The sequence below is a fragment of the Delphinapterus leucas genome, chromosome 7 (assembly GCF_059928025.1).
Source record: "Delphinapterus leucas isolate spDelLeu-1000000601 "Yukka" chromosome 7, BTC_Dleu_Yukka2, whole genome shotgun sequence".
Classification (NCBI taxonomy): domain Eukaryota; kingdom Metazoa; phylum Chordata; class Mammalia; order Artiodactyla; family Monodontidae; genus Delphinapterus; species Delphinapterus leucas.
In genome coordinates, this window is record NC_143135.1 from 43,452,171 (window position 1) to 43,464,490 (window position 12,320).

The 12,320-nt window shown below is 52.2% G+C and overlaps 1 protein-coding gene across 9 annotated transcripts in view; it reads right to left on the reverse strand.

Annotated features, from left to right (window-relative positions):
• MICAL2 (microtubule associated monooxygenase, calponin and LIM domain containing 2) overlaps positions 1–11,570 on the reverse strand; it is a 223,359-nt gene extending 211,789 nt beyond the window's left edge. For 6 of the 9 annotated variants that reach the window (XR_016393816.1, XM_030762683.2, XM_089915152.1 and 3 more), the window contains exon 1: positions 11,403–11,568. The gene's annotated coding sequence lies outside the window, so the exon portion shown is untranslated. Of the gene's footprint in view, positions 1–11,402 lie in introns of all 9 variants that reach the window. The other 3 variants (XR_016393817.1, XM_089915153.1, XM_089915154.1) reach the window with 2 other exon arrangements.
• Between the last annotated feature and the right edge of the window lie 750 nt (positions 11,571–12,320).

The following is a 12,320-nucleotide window of genomic DNA, read 5'->3' on the forward strand; positions in this document are numbered from 1 at the left end:
TCACATTGGTAGCACAGATGCTAGGAGAAGAAAGAAAGAGGAAAGCCGTTTTAGTGTCCCACCCCCTATCAATAGCTCCCACGGGCACGAAGCTCACGCCATTTGCTCCCTGCAGAAGCAATTTATTCCACCACATTTAAGCAAGGGTGTTTCTGAGACGTCTATGGCAGAGAACAGGTGCCAGTTGCCCTGCTCAAATGTCAAAGCACACCAGGCTGCCATGCCTTCCACCTGCCAGGTTAACACTGGAGTAGGCAGAAGCTGAGCTCAGCTTTTGTCTCCTGCCAGGGCCAGGATGTCCAGAGGGCTGGGGAAAGGCTGGGGAGTCAGCCAACTGCCCCCACAATGTGTTCCAGCCGCCTGGAGACATCCAGTCCAGCCCCAGGCCACCCAGGCTTCCTGCTTCACTGGGGAGGTCAAAGTGGGCACCAGATACCAAGGGCGGCACCCACCTGAAGGGGATATTCAGGTGCTTATGAGATCACAGAAGGGGGAGAATCGGTCATTTCCGATGATGGCCCACAACGCCCTGTGAGCAGGTGACGCCTGCAGAAACGATTCTAACGAAGGAGGAGGGGCTCACCGAGGTCCCTGCCCAGCCCAGCTTTGCTGTCTCAGCCATGTGTAGGCAGGTAACGCCTGCTCCTGATCTACGGGTACCCACCGCCAGGGGCTCAGCACCCACAACCCCCAAATCCATCCCCCTCAGGCCGACCTCTAGGGAGGGGAATGACCTCCTGTAGTGAGGTGGTGAAAAGCAGGGGCAGTTACCATTTTTCTGCAGAAGACAGAGCTGCCAAAGCGCAGGACAGGCGCAATTGGTGGCACAGAAAGTGACAGATGGCCCCTCAGGCCAACCTGAGGGGTTCCAAATGGGCTGCCCTCCTGATCAACTGAAAGATAGGGGCTGCCCAAGCTGACCCCCTTCACAGGGAAGGTGGTGGGGCAAAAGCACAGACAAGGCCTTATTTGGGCCCAGTCTTAAGTGCCCCCAACCTCCCTGTTCCCCACCCCCCGGGGCACTCCTTGGTCCAGACTGACAGCTACAGTCTGGTCAGTTTAACTGTCCAACGCACGGAGGGCAGTGCAGGCCTCCTAACAGATCCCCCACCCACGACTCCCACACAAGCTTATCCTGCACAGTCTGATCCGCCTGAAGGAACGCTCTGACCATCCCTCTCCAATGGCTGTCACTACCTGCAGGATTAGGGCCTTACCCACCCCTTCCCCAGCACTCAGGGCTAGCCTGATTCCAGCCTCGGCTTCCAAAGTTCCCCCAGGCAGCCCCCAGGTTTCCACCACGTGACACCCTGAACTTACCCTCATGTTTCTACATCTCTTTGTGCTCTACTTCTCCCCATCTCTGCCTATGGAAATCCTATCTTCCAAGGCCCATTTCAGGGACCAAGTGCCACCTCCTCCAGGAAGTCTCCTCTGACTCCCCCACACTGTGCGACTGTCTAAAGCACATTCCAAACTCTTATCTTGATGTGTGGGCATGAATGAACTTATCTAAGGTACCTGTCTCCATGAGTTAGATGAAGGCTCTGCTCCTGTCATTCAGCACAGCACCCCCGGCACGGCAGCTGTGCACCGTGAGCTAAGGAGCCTAGGTCACAGTGCTCCATGCCGGCCCTGACAGCACCCTTTTTACAGTCCTTTCTGATTCCCTCCTCAACCTACTTCCAGCTGACTCATCCCCCATTCTATCAAGGTTTAGCTCTCAGAGGACAGCTAATTGGAGATAAACTAATCAACATGGTATCCTTCCCAATTAAATTTTTAACAAAGGCCCTCTGGAGACAAGGGCTGAAGACAAAGGTGGGAATTACAGGCCCCAGAGCTCTGGGGGAGGTATTTTTGATAAGGAAAGATCTTGCACCAAACCATTGTGCAAGCCAGTGTTACCAGGGTATATATCCTAAATTCAAAGCATGGGAGAGCTGCTAGAAAGCGGGGTGTCGCTTGGTGATACAAAAGGAAAGGCCACCGGCAAGTAAGGCTGCCCGAGGCTGGTCACAGGCTCACAGCCTGCCAGAAATGGAGGATGGAGAACAGACTTGACTCTGACCTGGTTAGGTGCCCTTGAGCCAGGAACCACACCTCTTGGCCTCCGCTCAGTATCAAGAAGCCTCTGAGCCTCAGTTTCCCCATAGGTAAAAAACAAGGAGGCAGGAGTAAGAATTAGATGATCCCAGAGGGCCCTTCCAATCTGACATCCCAAGGCTCGGCCTCCACCTCTTCCTCCCTCCTGGGAGGTATCATTTGAAACTACCCTACTTCCACTCCCTCCTTACCTTGAGCCCCACCTGAGTCCAAAGGGAAAACTAAGCCTAAAGATCTCCCAGCCAAAAAAAAAAAAAAAAAAGATCTCCCAGCCAATCAGCAGGCAGCATGCAGGGGGCAGGCCTCTCCCAGCACAGGGGAAAGGAAGGGGCAGATGTTGGTTTCTGTGGACACAGAAATGCTACTCTCACTTACCCAATTTGTCCCAGCCCGGAAAAAGACAGTTGGCTGATTGCCTTTGCTTCCCTGACCTACCTTTTTAAGAGATTACAACTGCCTGCCAAATTTAAGTGCTGCCCTAAAATCAGGACATATAAGGTCTCTCAGCGTGGATCTGAAGGGTTTCAAAACGGGTAGAGAGTAAGCGTGATGAAGAATGAAACTTGGAGGCAATCTAGGCCAGGGTGTGCAGCCCTGTCAATTAAAGACCTTTAAAAATAGCCTCTCTTCTCTCATGCTGAAGATAAAGATGAAGTTTCAGCAATAAACAGACATCTGCTGGAGCTTCTGAAGAGATTACAGCATAAACACCCCAGAGAGCAGTCATAAACAGCCCAGAGCTCTCTCCAGGTACCCACAGCATCCTGTTTACCAACGGCAGGGGAGGGCTTAGGGGATGGAGGGACAGAGAAGGAGGTGGTGTTCAGAGGCTGGGGAGGATGCCCCAGGAAGAGGTGGTGCAGGAGAGCCCAACTTGGCAGAAAATGGAGAACTGGCTGCCTTCTGCAGGGAAATAAAAGCTCAGGGATCTACCAAAATTTCCAGAGGATTCCATGCCAGTGTCATTCATTCTGAAAATGGGTCACTCCTTAAAATTAGGAAAAAAACTGACATTTTTGAGTGCCTACCTAAGCAGGGCACTTCACAAATATTTTAATTTTACCTCTACATCAGTTCCCCAAGATCGGTGTGATTACCACCTTTTTAAAGACAAAAATACTAGGGTTCATTGACGCCCAAGGCCACATGCCTAGGATTCAAACCCAGGTTCTGTCTTAGCACATTTGTTTGTCTTTGCCTATATCACCTGCACCTAGAACATGCCCCTGAGGTTTATTCTCAGTGCCCAGACTCTCTACACCCACAAATCTAACACAAGGAGAGTCCTAAAGGGGAGAGGCAGCAAAGCAGAGTAGAGGGGCAGGAGTTAAGCCATGTATGCCTAATTCAGATAACTGCTGAGTCTCGGCAGCCCTGTGGGTCCTATCGCTTCACATCCTGGTGGCTTCCCAGCAGGCCTGAAGATGAACAAAGGGGGAAACAGACACAAACATATGCCTAGACTCTGTCTGGAAGGAGCCACAGGAGACTGGGGACAGCAGATGCCACTGAAGAAGAGAACTGAGGACCGGAGGACGGGAAGAAGAGAGACTTGCTTTTCACTGAATTCTCTCTGGACTGAGTGAATATGTTCCCCTGCACCCATGTATATATGGGGGGTGAATAGCATCAACTGTGTGTGTTGGGGGGGGTGAGTGCCACGCATCCACACGTGTGTGGGTGGGGGGCGGTGAGTACCAGCATCTGCGCATGTGTGTGTATGAGGGTGAGTACCCTCATCCATGCACGTGGTGTGAGGCGGGGTTAAGTCCTTTTTAAGAGAGTCCAAGATGTCAGGTACAAGGTAACAGACACATCCAAGCTGGTGAAAGCGACCTGGACCAAGCAGGAAGTCCTGGGTCCCCTGGTCGCAGCAAGCCTGGAATCCAGAGGAAGCCGAGGCGTCATCCAGAGCCTCCTCCTTCCCTCACAACAGGAACGTGCTGCAACCCCAGGCAGATGGCAAGAAGCTCTCTGAGCATGAACCCCATGGCCCCCAAGGCCGAAATCAGTAGCACGAGCCCCCTAGGACATTCCCTGAGTTAAGAGATTGACTGAATCCTCTCCTTGAGGCTGTGGAGAGAGGCCTCTCCCATTCCCCTGCTTATTCCTCTATTCTGTCCCTTTCTTTGGCTATTGGATTTCTCACCCCTCCAAGCAGGGAGCTCCTCGCTGCTATCACCTTTGTATCAAGCTGAGCAAAAGCCCAGCTGTCCTGACACGCGGAGCCATCAGCACCCCAACTTTATAGCAGCTATGAACTCCACATACTCCACATGCTGCACCTTGACCCCCCCCCACGCTGCTCCCCCGGGGTGAAGCTGTCCAACAAAGGGGTCAGCAGCTCTGCCAGGCCCCCAGCAGACCCTGGACCCACCCTCCTCCAAGGAACAGCTTTCCTTGGTGATCAAAAAGTCCAACTGACTTTTTCCCAGGCACTTCTTCATCCTCCCCTCCACCTCATTCTCCTGGCCCTGGCACAAGTTAAACCCTGAGATCCTGCAAATCTTCCCCAGATTCAGTCAGTACTCAGATCAGTAGCCAAGGCCAGCCATTCAGAGTCACCAGAGCCAAGAAGCAGTTTCCGCATCTTAACACATTGACACTACGGTGCAGGACAAAATGTTCTTAGACTCCCACTCCCATCTCTGGCCTGGCTGGGCTTCTGCACTGGGTGTGTCAGAAGCTCGGGCCTGCAAACATCCCAAAAACCTGCTGTTGTGGCAGCTCAGGGACCAGGGGCCACCGGCCAACTCCCTGCCATTCTGTCTTGCTGCCAGCAGAAAGGACATGGGCACTGGACATCCTCCACTGCAAGGGAAGGGGAAAACCTGAGCCCCAAACCAGCAGGAAACAAGTCCCTATTCTCAGGCCTGCCTTGATCTCTGTACTCCCCAGGAAGAAAGCTGACCTAGCCTTGAAAGGAATACAAGAGTGGCAAGGTCTCTGGACACCAATGGGAGAAGGCGGGTGAGGGAGATTACCCTGACCCTCAGGGGAGAGAAACACCAGTGCAAGGACGGAACACACTAAAACTCCCAACCCTAAGAACATCGGCACCATCCCCCACACACCACTCACTGCCAGCCACGCGGGAGACAGACAGGCTTTCCTGGGAGGAACTGTAGTAATATTTAGATGCATGGATGGGTACAGAGCAATTGCATTTGAGAAACGATACCATACCTGGTACTCACAAATGGCTCTTCATCTGGGACACAGGGATGGACGCGCTAACAGCGAAGGGAAGCATCGCAAAAATCAGACTCCACCGTGACCTAACCCTGCGATGAAGGTTTGTTTGTGACCAGAGGGCCCAAGTCCCCATCACCCCACCAACTCTGAGTTCTGAGACCAGATGATCAGGGCTTGAGAAAGGAGGAGCCTTATCAGCGCAGACCAGCCATGCTTTCTACCTCTCAGGAGGTGGCAGGGAGGAAAACAGAAAACGGTGGAGGGAGGGGTCAGGGCCCCCCAAAGTGAGGTCAGTGGGGCATTTGGCCATCAGGCACTTTCCCAAGAGAAGACAGGCCGTCTGAGCCTGAAGCTCTGCCTTGCCTGCTTTTTCTTAACCCACTATGTTATTCTGTCTTCCTCTGAAATCGCAAACTCTCTGAACAAAAAATCAAAATCAAGAGCCTAACATTACAATGATTTCATTCTGGGGAAATCAAAATGAAATTCTCAGGAATGAAACGGAAGTGGTAGACTGGGAGGGAGGGTGAGGCTACACGGATTTCATAGCTTCCCATCTCCTAAGCTCCAGCTTTCTTTGCTTTCTAACTTTTAAAAAGTACAGGTATGGGAATTCCCTGGTGGTCCAGAGGTTAGGACTCTGTGTTTTCACTACGGGGGCTGGGGTTTGATCCCTGGTCAGGGGACTAAGATCCTGCAAGCTGCACCTCATGGCCAAAAAATTAAAAAAAAAAAATTTTTTAAGTACAGGTATGTTCTTTAAAATAATGTCATAAAATAAGCAAATATCAAAATCCCAATGGCTCTGTGACCTATCCACACATAAAACTGTACCAAATGCATGCATAATTTTGTCTACCCATCCAAATTGGTTGAAGGAAGCTCTCTTTTTTAAAAGGAAAAAAACCCCAAATATTTGGATTTTCCATTAGAAAAATACAATATTTTTATTATAAAAATTTTAGAAAAATACTGAGAAATAAAAGATAAAGGAAAAAATTAACTTTAACCCTGCCATGCAGAAAGAAAGACAACATTTTCTTATACTTAATGCCTAGTGGACAAGACTGTTTATGCTTAAGAAGGAAGAGGAGGAGGAGGAGGAAAAGAAAAACGCCTCTTAATTTGGGCCCTGTGTGCAGAGAAAGGTCTTTTGGGGCGGGTCAGAAGATGGCTATCAGAGTGCTTAGTACAGAGTCTTCCCCAGTGGTCCAGTGGTTAAGACTGCCTTCCAATGCAGGGGGTGCAGGTTCGATCCCTGGTCTGGGAACTAAGATCCCACACACCGCGAGGTGTGGCCAAAAACAAACAAACAAACAAAAAAGAGTGCCTAGCACCTTGGGGAGATCTGATAAGGAAGCTAGATGTGAAGCCTGTTATCCAGGGGAGCAAGCACACGTTTTCCTTCCCTCCTGAGCCTCTGGTCTCCTTTATTAGGACACCCACAAAGGTGCCAATGGTGATACTATCTCTTCACCATAAATTCAGACCAGACAGTGAAAGGTCGTAAGTGTTTGTTTTCTGTCACAACCTGTCAGCTGCAGATGGATAATAACTTGAGAAAAGCCCACACCTCGCCCAGGTGTGAGGCCAGACAGAGAAGGCTCCTGAAGGTACAAGGCAGAATCTTGCACTGCCCAGAGAGAGGCGGGCGGCATTCTCTGGGCAGCAAAGCCAAGTGCCTGGCTCTTAACATGGTAATCCCTGTGGCTGAATAGGTCAGGATTCAGAGCTCGGGCAGAAATGACCTCAGTCCCCGTCAGTCCCACATGTGATCTGGGGAGGCCAGCTGATCACGGCACCACGGCGGCTGTCTGGGCTCCCCACACCGCAAACCAGAGCACGCAAGGGAGCACGGCAAATAGTTCTATTATTTCAGGATGTTTACAGGCTGACGCTTGCTGAGGAAATGTCCACACGTGAGCAAGTCATATATTTTTTAAAACCTCTTATCTAAACACAGGCATGGGCAGTCACAGAAACCTACCACTGGGTTAATTCATTCAAAATGCATTTCCCGAGTGGCTACGGCACCACTGGGCAGGCGCTCACCATGCCTCTGCCCTGTCCCAGACATGGCACTGGGAATCCCCAACAGAGCACAGAAGTAGACTCCAGCATCAAAGCGTTCGCCGTCCAGTGGGAGATTTAAAACGGAGGGTAACAGCTGGTTAAAAGTGGGAGTGGGGCAGAGGGGGTGGTGCTCCAGATTAAAGTAGGCTTAAAAGGACTACCAACCAAATGCAGCATACAGACTTTGCTTGGATCCTGATTTAAACAAACCAGTGATGAAGGTCACTTCTGAGACAATGAAGGAAATCTGAATATGCACAGATGCGACCAAAGAATTACTGTTAATTCTGCTACATGCAGTAACAGCCATGTGGTCATGAAAGAACATTCTTTTCAAAATAGATATATGCTGGATTATATAGGGGCAAAATGACATGATATCAGAGATTTCCTTTTAAATATTTCAGGAATAAAAAATAGAAGGGAAGAAAAAGAGAGAAAGAGAGAGATGAAGCCAGCCTGGCATGATCTTGGCTGTTGAAGCTGGATAATGAGTATTTGGGGCTCATTATACTATGCTCTCTATTTTTGTGTTTGAAAATGTTCTTTTTTTTTTTTTAACTGTGCGGCTTGCAGAATCTTGGTTCCCCAATCAGGGATCGAACCCAGGCCCTTGCAGTGAAAGCACTGAGTCCTAACTGGACCACCAGGGAATTCCCTGAAAATGTTCATGATATTTTTAAACAGAGGACTGCAACACATCATGGTAGATATCCTAATGAAGACTGGTATAAAAGGCAAAAGGGGACCTCCCTTGTGGTGCAGTGGATAAGAACCTGCCTGCCAATGCAGGGGACACAGGTTCAATCCCTGGTCCGGGAAGATCCCACATGCCACGGAATAAGGAAGCCCATATAGCACAACTACTGAGCCTGCGCTCTAGAGCCTGCACGCCACAATTACTGAAGCCCGCGCACCTAGAGCCCGTGCTCCGCAACAAGAGAAGCCACTGCAAGAGTAGCCCCCGCTCGCCACAACCAGAGAAAGCCCACAAGCATCAACAAATACCGAACGCAGCCAAAATAATAAAAATTAAATTAAATCTTTAAAAAAATAAAATAAAAGGCAAAGGGGATATAGAGCAAAGAGCAAGGAGAATTTGTGAGAACCAGAAAATAAACCTGCCAAGTTTACGAGTGTTTTAAATACCATTTCATAGTGGGGTAGGAAGACATGTTCACAAATAATTACAATACAAGATGCGGAATCATAAGCACAGCAGGCGGCTGCACACACCAAGCCTCTAGAGTCCAGAGGATGGCCACACGGTTTTTTCCTGTTTCCCTTAGTGTTTAATTCACCACACAGACCTCACTCATGCAGAAGGAGGCCAGAGCCCTAGCTTGGTCACTCACTAGCTGTGTGATTGGGGGAAAGTTCCTGAGCCTCAGTTTCCTCATCTGTAAAATGGGAATAATCCCACCTACTTCTTCAGAGGGCTAAAGTGGGGATCAAGTGATACAAAGAATGAAAAACCCCAGCATGATGTACAGTGTTTCCTTTCTTGGCTCTTTAAGCAACAGAGACCCTCTAGCCCTGAGAGGGCCTCAAAGATTGGCAATTTTCAGCCCAAATCTTGCACCCATACCCCAGCCCTCCCACCAGGGTCAAGGCTCTCCCCCAAGAAGGCAGGACCTCCCCCCCCACCACGCCCCCCTTAGTAGAGAGTGAAAGGAAGGCCCATGACTGGGAGGCACACCCAGATGGGGGTGTGGACATGGGTGGAGAGAATAGAGACACATCCCAATCACAGGCAGAGAGAGATTACTCAGTGTTCCTCTGCTCCTTACAGTTCCTGGGAATAGGCCTCCAACGACCAAGCTACAACCAACCTTAGTCCTTAAGCTGATTTATACTAAAGTGTAACTGGTTGGTAGTAGGCTAATCACGATTTTCTTTCAGAAGAGAAGGATGAGCAGAAAGGCAGCCCTGGGCCTGAAGAAGGAAGGAAGCAGTGATTTCATTTTTTATAAACATAAGCTCGAACTATGGATTTCAATCACCTTACAATCACAATTAGTATACTCAACACCTGCCCTTCCCCCAAAACACAAAATAAAACTAGAATTGGTCCTAAGGTAGAGGTTATTTCAAATAACAGTCCTCCTGGGACTTCCCTGATGGTCCAGCGGCTAAAACTCTGCGCTCCCAATGCAGGGGGCCCAGGTCAGGGAACTAGATCCCGCATGCAGGAACTAAAAGATCCCGCATGCAGCGACGAAGATCCTGTGTGCCGCAACTAAGACCCGGCACAGCCAGATAAATAAAATAAATATTAAACAAAAAACACGACACATATAACAGTCTTTCTAAACCATCCCAGAAGCCAACTCTCCGGCGCAGGGCCAAGTCAATGGCAGAGGCAGACTTCCCCCTCAAATAGCACCCAAACACCAACAGTCAGTCCTTCCCCATCACAGCAAGACCAACACCGCCATCACCCCTGATGGAGGACAGGGTGGGCAAGGGGTCTGTAGGTTGAACAACCTGGGCTAACCTGGGTCAGTTCAAGTGCGTTGCTAAGGAAGCACCCACAGGACCTTTGGATGGAATCTTTTCAGAGGCCAGGAGCCTGCAACACAGCACACCGCTCTCCACAGCCATGGGGCAGCAGGAAGGGCACTGGACTGAGCTCTGGCAGAGTCTGGTTCAAATCCCGGCTCAGCCGCTTTCTATGTGACCTTGGGCACTTACCCTACCTGAGTCTGTTTCCCCATCTCTAAAATGAGGAGGGCATAACTCTGAGTTTTTTGAGAGTTACTGTGAAATTCTCAGTAGGCACTTAATAAACGTGTCTTCACTCTGTCTGATGGCCCGTTCTTACTGCAATAAGAGCTTCCAGAACATCAGGTGGGACTACCCTGGAGAACTGAGCCCCCCTCCCCCACCTTGGATCCACTTCCCCTGGAAAAAGGGACGGAACAGAGCTGGCCTGGGGGCCCAGGGGACCCCGGTGCCAGAGCACCCACGCAAGCAAATTGAGAGCCAACCGGCTGCTGGCTTTTTTTCCCACGGGGCCTGCCCAGAAGGGGGCTGGTTAGTGGCCTCATCCTTCACAGAAACCACTGAGGACTGTAGTGAGTAGGCAAGACTAACAGCAAGAGGTCCCCACACTGCTTAAGGTCCCAGCAGGGCCCGATGCGCCTCCAGATAAAAGCTCTTTGGGCTTTAAGAACCCAGGCTTTAGAATTAAAACAATATGGAAAGAGACACAAGTTTACTCTGGTTTCAACAGCCTCCTCCTCATCCAGTAAAGGCCATTCCCAGTTCTGTCGAGAGGCTGGTCTAGGATAAAGTTAACCCCACCTGCCCCGGCCTGGAAGCCAAGTCAGCGGCGCTTCTACCCAGGGCCAGTCGGCAAAGGCAAGGCGGGAGCCTGGGACGCCCCGACAGGGGTGCTCCCGGGCCTGGGGAGAGCGCAGGCTGCTGGAGGCGCGAGGCTCAGAAAGGACAGCGCCACGTCCCCTCGGGCCACCGCCACCGTCCCAGACCCAGTCCCCGCCCGCAGGCGGCCAGGCCACCGACATCTGGCCCAACTTAACTTCCTGTTGTTAAGGAGGGAGGGGAACCGGGCGGGGGTTGGTAGGCGGGCGGGGGGGGGCGCCCAGTGAAAAGCCGGGGAAGAACGTGACCGGTGAGGAGCCCAAATCGTGGGAAGATAAGTTTAGGGATGATCTTCTGCCCCGGCGGCAGGCGGTACTGATGGCGCGTCGCGCCCACTCCATGTCGACGTTTGGGTATTCTCTAGGCTTAGAATTGAAGAATTTGGGTGTTGGGGGGCGGAGTAAGAGGTAGTTCGAGGTACTGGGTTCTAATGGATTCGGAGAGCGATAGGAGTACCCCGGCCTCCCTGGGCAGTGCCACCTGCTCGCTGGGCGCCCCGTGAGGTGGGTCTGAGGCGGGAGATGCTGCGGCGCACCTGACCCTCTCCGGCGCGGGCCAGGGCACGGAGTCCAGGCTCGGCCGCCACGGTCCCCGCCCGCCCTCCTCAGAGCCCCGCGCTCCCCTTACCCTCCCCCCGGTCTTACCGAGAGCCGCGTCGGCCGCCGAGCCTCGGGTGAGCCCTTGTCTTTGCCTAGGGCCGTGTGCGCAGCGGTCTGCAACCGGAGGCCGCCTGCGAAGCTGTGAGCTACCTAGGCGGCCCCGCGCAGGCTTAGCCGGGCGAGCGCCTGCGGTTCTGCGCCGCGCCGCCAAGGGGACGGGGAGCCACCCCCATCGGCGGCGCGGCCAATGACAGGTCAACCGGGGGGCGCATCCCCGCCCCCAGCCTGAGGCCCATAGCCAATGGCAGCGCGGCGCGGAGCCACCCACGCTCCTCGCCCGCCCCGCCCCTTTGGAGCCAGCTGTCACCGCGGCTGCAGCGGGCGCACGTGGGCTGCAGCCAAGCCCGAGGGTAGGGAGCAGCCCTGCGCTCCTACCCAGACCAGTGCAGGTCTGAGACCAGCAGAGGGCCGATGGGGGCGAGGCTTGGTGTTGCTGCTAGATGAAAACCCCGGTGCTGGTATCCAAATGTCAATGTAGGGAGGCAAGGGCTGGGCTTCACGCTCCTTGGCCTAGACAGCTGGAAAGCAAGCCTCAGCGTCCCCTTTTGGACTTGGGGGAGCAGCATAGCACTTCCCTTACTGGCTGTGGACCTCCCTTCTTGCTTTGCTCCTTGACCACCCTGGGGTTCAGCAAACCCCTGCTAGAGGTTAGTCCCTTCCCCTCACCTGGACTGGCCTTGCGTAGAATAAAACTGGTGGGAAGTGGGGCAGTGGTGCAGACCACCTGTTACCTTCGTCACATCACCCAAGCACCCTCTTTTCTTGGCTGTCAAATGGCTACCTTAATCTCTGCTCTGCCCACCCTCACTGGTTGCCCACAGCTCCAGAGAGCACCATTCACAGTGTGAACAGTGTGAGGGGTGTGAATCCGCTTTGTGAACTGCAAATTCTGCAAACACCTTG